At 47.3% G+C, this 6,300-nt stretch overlaps 1 protein-coding gene across 1 annotated transcript in view; it reads right to left on the bottom strand.

The window, feature by feature from the left end:
- NFATC2 (nuclear factor of activated T-cells, cytoplasmic, calcineurin-dependent 2) overlaps positions 1–6,300 on the bottom strand; it is a 67,227-nt gene that overhangs the window by 60,060 nt on the left and 867 nt on the right. The window lies entirely within an intron of this gene.

Below are 6,300 nucleotides of genomic sequence, written 5' to 3'. Positions count from 1 at the left end.
GCCCCGGCCGCGGCGGGCGTCCCTCGGGGGTAGGGGTCTGCAGGGGTCGTGGTGGGTGAGCGGAGGAGAGGGGCCTGCGGAGCCGGGGAAGGGGAACGGCCAAGGGAAAAGCAGGGCCGCCAGGGATGTCATGGCCTTGCGCAGGGATGGGAGCCTCCAGAAACCACCTTCAGCCCCCGTTCGGTGAGCTGTCTCTGCCCCGTTACCCTTGGTTGAGCATGACTTGGTGCCTCGCAGGCAGCCGCCTCCTCCTCCCCAGCAGTCGGGCCCCTTTCTGTTGAGGTTTCCAGGGTCTCCAGCAGCCCCAGGTACCCCAGGCGCTGCCCTTGCCTTCTCCAGGCTTCGTGTGTCCTGCGCCACGTGCTCCTGCCTCCCATCGCAGGCTGCTGCTAAGGCAGCAGCAGGCAGGTTTCTGGGTGAGTCTCGTTCCGCAATCACAGGCCACCCGCTCTCAACTGGAGCACCTTTAGAAACATCAAGTCCACGATGCACAAGGCCTCTGTTCTCCTCCTGCCTCACTCACAAACAGTGTTTCACAGAATGGGCTCTTGCCGCGTTCCCTGCTGACCACACTGCCGGTGCTGCCAGCTTCCCCGAGTACCCTCGGCCACCTTCGCCACATTGACTCTATTCATCGGCATCTTCCCCAGGCCCTTCACAGGGTGCTGGTCGCTGCCCCCCAGCATCCTTCTCCCTCTCCGATGGCTGCTACAACCAGCAATGACTTCACTCGTGGGTAACTGGAGAGCCTAAATTTGTGTGCTTAGAGCATCTGTGGTCAGAAGACTCTGTTCCCTCGCTTACCTGTTTGTATGGTCCCCTTTATTAGTGTATAGATGGCTGTCACCGGGTCTGTGAGTTTGAAAAATGCTCTTAGTCTCTAGACAGGGAAGGGAGGCAAAGGCAGAGGGACCAAGATCATTAAAAAAGTATTTTGGTGTTTACTTCAACTTGTTTTTATTTGCTAAGCCTGTTAGCACGACAGCATTAGCTACATTACGAATCTGGCCCCAAGTTACTCGTCTGAGGTCACAGAAAGTCTGTTTTACAGCACACAGGAACCAGCGTCTCTACGTTTACGCTTATACCCTATCACCTTTATCATTAATATGTGGCCAGCCAAACCAAGGTGACAAATCACCTTCTCGTCACACCCTTTTGCTCCTTCCTTTGCCAGTTCGGAGTGCAAGAACTCAGACTTTTGCTATGCTTTGAAATCAGTTTCTACGTTATGCTTCTGAAGAACCCCAGCAGCAAGCTTTGCACAGGCCGGTCACCCCGCAGCAGCTACAGGGAGATGTTAGAGGCACCTATTGGTGAGCAGAAACACTGCACAGAGCTTTCGGGTGCGAAAGGGGAGTAAGGAGAACTGCAAAAACTGCATGAAGGCAGGTGGGGGGAGCAATCAGATTGGAATTAGGCCTTTATGGCATTAATTTGTTACTGGAAAGCGCCAAGGGATAGGGAAAGCTGACTTTCAGAAAGGGCAGGTGGTCCTGCAGATGGGGTGTGCCAGGGTTTTTACTGAGGTATTTAGAGAAGGAGATGGTGAGCTGGAAATAACCAGGAACCCTCCTGGTATGTTCACTGTATACATTTCCCTCTGAAGTGCTGTTTAAATGGAGAGGGAAAGGCCATTATTCCCTATTCACAGCCACTAATCAATGAGTGATTTCACTGCAATCCATGCATACTTTAACTCGGCAGAGACTAAAAGGACAATATCTTTTCTCACTGATGCATAATATACATAGTAACACAACAGATAGATAGCTTCCTCCGGCCAAAGCATTTGAACTTTCTCGTGCACACCCTGCCGAAACAGCCGGGAATGGCGCTTTGCTGGGTTTCCACATGGTCACCGTGCAGCCCTGTGGGCACGTGCACGCACACGTGTAAACGGCGTGAAAAGGTCATAGGCTGTGTCTGTCTCCCCTTGTGCAACACGACGCTGCCTCCTGACCCGACGTGGCTCCTTGCTCGGTGCAGGGACTGCTGAAGCCTGTTTTGAAAAGGATCCAGTGCTCGCTCTGTGGTTGAGCTGGAGACCACAGTTAAAGTCTACCTCATCTGCTGCAGCGATTCTTAATACTACACGAGGCCCTTGCTCTCTGTAGTTTCATAGTGGCTGGTTCGGGCAGAGACAGGGGAGCCAGAGCAGCCAGCGATTAGCGGTCTTGGCTACCGGCATTCAGAAACGAGGCCACCCCAGAAAGCTGCAGATGGGGTTGAGCTCTTACCCTCAGGAACATGTGTGGGGAACGGAGGCTGCAGCCCCTTGGGGAGCACGTGCTGCTCTGTCTGAGGGCTTGATTCGTTCCGAATTGTTTAAATGTGAAGAAAACGTATATTAGATCGGCCTATTTATATATCCGTTCTAAAACAATGCTTACTGTTTTCTGGAGTGCTAGCTTTTTATCATTGGCCTTTCTATTTAAAATTCATTAGAAAAACCAAATATACTTGCTGATCTTGGCTTAGCACTAAAGCGAGCTGTCATCCTTGCAGCTCACAACACATGGAGCACAACTGGATAGCATCATTTGTATTAGGCACAAAAAGAAAAGACGTGAACAATAACACTGGCCTTTTTAAGTAAGATATGGATGATTGGCAGGAGAGCATGGGGAAATTACCCCAACTTCTGCTAAATCTTTGTCTGATCCCTTATCCTTTATTTCCTACCTCACCTGCAATCCATTAAGCATGTGAAGTTTCAAACTTATCCTTAGCTACTCCTAGAATTAGTAACACTCCACAAATGGAAAATGCACCTTTTGCTTTCCAAGATGACCATGTCATCCGAAATAGTTTCACCACTAATACATGTTAATCATAAATTCTGACACTGGCGAGGAATTAGGGTGACAAGACAGCAATGAGAAAAGTGTTAGAGAAATGTAGGAATTAGCTCAGCTTATAGGATTTAACTCTTTTGCCCAGCGGACAACTTGACAGATGTCAAGGAGCACTAGCCACCAGGCGTGCAATCGACTGGATTCCCCCTGCTCCCTTCTGCAGCTTGCAGGGCACATGAGGACATTGGTCCCATATGACCGCTACAGGATAACATATAGGAATAACAGTTTCCACAGGCTTTGAGTGCACAGGGGTGTGAGTTATAATACTGTACTCTGTGGGCTGTGTTGGAACCTACCAGTGTGTTATTTTGAGCAGAAATGGTGCAAATCCACAAAGTATAGATCTGGCCTAAATATTAGAGATGCATGAAACCATTACTAGGTGCAAGCAGCTGCAGAATTCAGCTCAAGTGACAGCTGTAGCTTTTGGAGCCCTCCAAGGGCTGAGCATAGTTTAGTTTAGACCCAAAACATGCTCCTGAGCCAACAATGAGAATAAATCACAAATTGTTGAAGGTTTAGCTGTTATAACTACATAACTGACAAATACTGCTCACAGTCTGTCATTGATAATTAGCAATGAAGAAAAGGCAGGGAAACTACTAGACTTAAATAGACTATGGACTCTTCAGCTCAATCCGCACACTCAGAAAAAGCATCCAGCCACTCCAAATCAAAGGAAAAACCCAAACAACGTGACAAACACTTCCCAGTGCTTGTTTTCCATTAGGGCTGGAGTGAAAGGCTGGAATACAGCGTCCAAGGACTGGAAATACTAGCTGGTTTCCCTAAATCTCAATCTTTTTCGTATCAGAAACCCTTCCTTTCTACAAGGATCCGCCATTTATTTCTCCTATTGCCACTACCAAAAGGCCGACATGGCCACAACCCCCAGCTGCTGGTCACAACTCCACTTGGGCTCACAGCACCCACATTAGAGATCTGGGGGTCAGCATTGACTCCTATTTTTTTTTTTTTCTGTAAAGCTGTTTTCATGAGCCAAAAAGGTGTTTCAAGAACTTAAGCAAAGTCTGTCCTTGGCAGCATTAACAAAAATTGCAGCCACGTATACTTGCAGCAAGCTCTACACAGAGCAGAACTGGAAATACATTGTGCTGCCATTTCAGGGAACTGGAGAATGGAAGGAGTCCTTTTCCACATAGTTGGATCAGTGCTTGCCTTTGGCAGGGCTTTGCTTTAATAAACTTTAAAAGTATGTGAATTCTGGACTACCTAGGTACTAGGGGACGAGGAATCCAAAAACACAGCTAAAAAGAGTAGTTTCTAGTGTATACAAACTATGATTTTAAAAGTACTTAACATATTTCTCAGTGTTTAAATTTACTGCAAATGTAATTTATCATTTACGATTTTCAGTTTCTACTTATACCGTCCCGTTGCATTCCTTGTACCAATAACCTCACTAATGCGAGTGATCTGATGATGCTCCGAGCTGAAGAAAGTTTTAGACTATCTTCTCAGAAATACGGTGGCTGTGCTAATTATTACGTGGCCCACATGACATATAATTTACACGGGATCTGTAACACTGTAATACCCTCATTTTAAACTTTTTAAAAGAAAAAGAGGCAGAGAAAAGTAGATTTAAAATGCTGCACATCTATTTAGCAGCTAAAACCCAAAGAAAATATGAGTCAATGCTGTCTTAAAAATCTAAGTGTTCTAATGGTGTATGTGGCAGGCATTAGAAATTTAACAGGCAACTAAAACTTGCACATGGACTTAATCCAAGCTCTTTAAAATGAGCTCAGACTGTGAGTGACTAGTTGCTTGGTCTGGAGTGTGGGGAGTGCTATTAGAGAAAAAAAGGAGAGAGCGAGAGAGGGGAGAAATATTCTGGTACTTCCTTTAAGAGGCACACATGCACACACGCTACTATTCAATTTTGGGGTCGAGTCAGAGATATTAACCCCCAATTTCAAGCTTAAAGTGGTTTGGCAAGAAAGGACAATGGAAAAATTGCTCATATCTCCATGTTCCCATTAAGTTCTGAAGTCTGCTGTGCAAACCAAAGGAATGCACATATCATAGTTTAAAAAAATAGATTAAGCCAGTAGTGGAAAAGAAGTTCTAGGATATTATTATCCTTGGCTATTTTCAAAAAATGAATGATGAAACATTTCAGTTAGAATATCTATTGGAATGTTATAAAAGAGTGCTCCAATTATGTCAGTGTCCCATCTGTGAATGTGATTCCTGCCCTGTACGAAAGACTCTGAAATCATTTGCTGACTGTTAGCTGGTGTAACTGTGTCCCGTGGGGCAGGCCTACGGATAGAAAGGGGCTACCTCGAGTGACGGAGCATTAACAGATGTGGGATAACAAGGTGACGCAGGGACTCACGGTCACCCGATGAAAATCTCTGCCATGGCTAGTGTCTCGGTGACACTTGCAGAAGCACAGCTCAGGGAGCAAAGCTACTGAGGCATCTTTTTGCTAGCAGGGTGTTAAGCTATGCAAAGTCTTCATTCCCCATTCTGAGCCTGCTCTAATCGTAAAAGGGGGCTAGGGCCTAAAATTATTAACACGTCATCATTTACACACCCTACATTAATAAGACTCTTGCACTTTGTTGTGGGTGCAGAAATCCTCCCAAAGCCAGAGACTGATCCTGAAAGTGCCGTGTGCTATTTATTAACCCCTAGCAGTTTTGTGCAGCTCTCTTTTTTGTGGAAAGGTTGGGAGCAGGCTTGTGACATGAAGGTGAGTGAGTCGGTGCCAGGGTCTGCTCGCATCGCCCCTATGCCGCTGGCAGTAGCAAGCATTTTGCATAAGGGAAAAATACACGCTGGGGCCCAGGAGCATATTCTTTCTGGAGCACCTCTGGGCTCGGCCGTGCAGATGACTGCACTGCTCATCTGGCTACTGTGGTCTCAAATACTTGATCTGGTGGGGGGAAAAAATAAATAATCAGCGCCTTTCATTTAGGTCTGTGACTGCAGGGCTCTGGGGATCATCTGCTCCGGGGAAAGCAGAGCTGCACAGCAGTGGAAGGAGTTGCGGGAGCTGCCACTGGAGTGCTGCCTTGTGCTTTGATCCACTGCTATCCTATAGCAGGTGAAAGCGGCACCTTACCAGCACCGAGAGGAGCAAGGAGTCTCCTACCTTTCCCTTTCCTGCTCTCTCTACAGAGAAATAACTACTCCGGGGTGTTGTGAGAGTGACTAAGAGCAGCTGAAGCGCTCAGGAGAGAGGGAGTTTTGTCTGGAGAAAGCCGACGATACACGAGGCAGGGCAATGGCCTGATCCTCGGGCGGTATAAAGCCACTCAGAGTCTTTCCATTGGCTTGTCCGAGAATCGGAGCTCTCGGATGATCCCCTTCGGGTGTACGTGTTAACGAGTGTGGTTTGGCAGGTGCCTGGGGAGCTCGCTACGGCAGGAGAAAACAAATAGCCGCTACTAAGGGCCCTTCAAAG

This window comes from Haliaeetus leucocephalus, unplaced genomic scaffold, assembly GCF_000737465.1.
Source record: "Haliaeetus leucocephalus isolate CR32 unplaced genomic scaffold, Haliaeetus_leucocephalus-4.0 Scaffold273, whole genome shotgun sequence".
Lineage (NCBI taxonomy): Eukaryota > Metazoa > Chordata > Aves > Accipitriformes > Accipitridae > Haliaeetus > Haliaeetus leucocephalus.
Note: the sequence above shows the minus strand (reverse complement) of the source record. Positions and strands in the feature narration are given on the sequence as shown.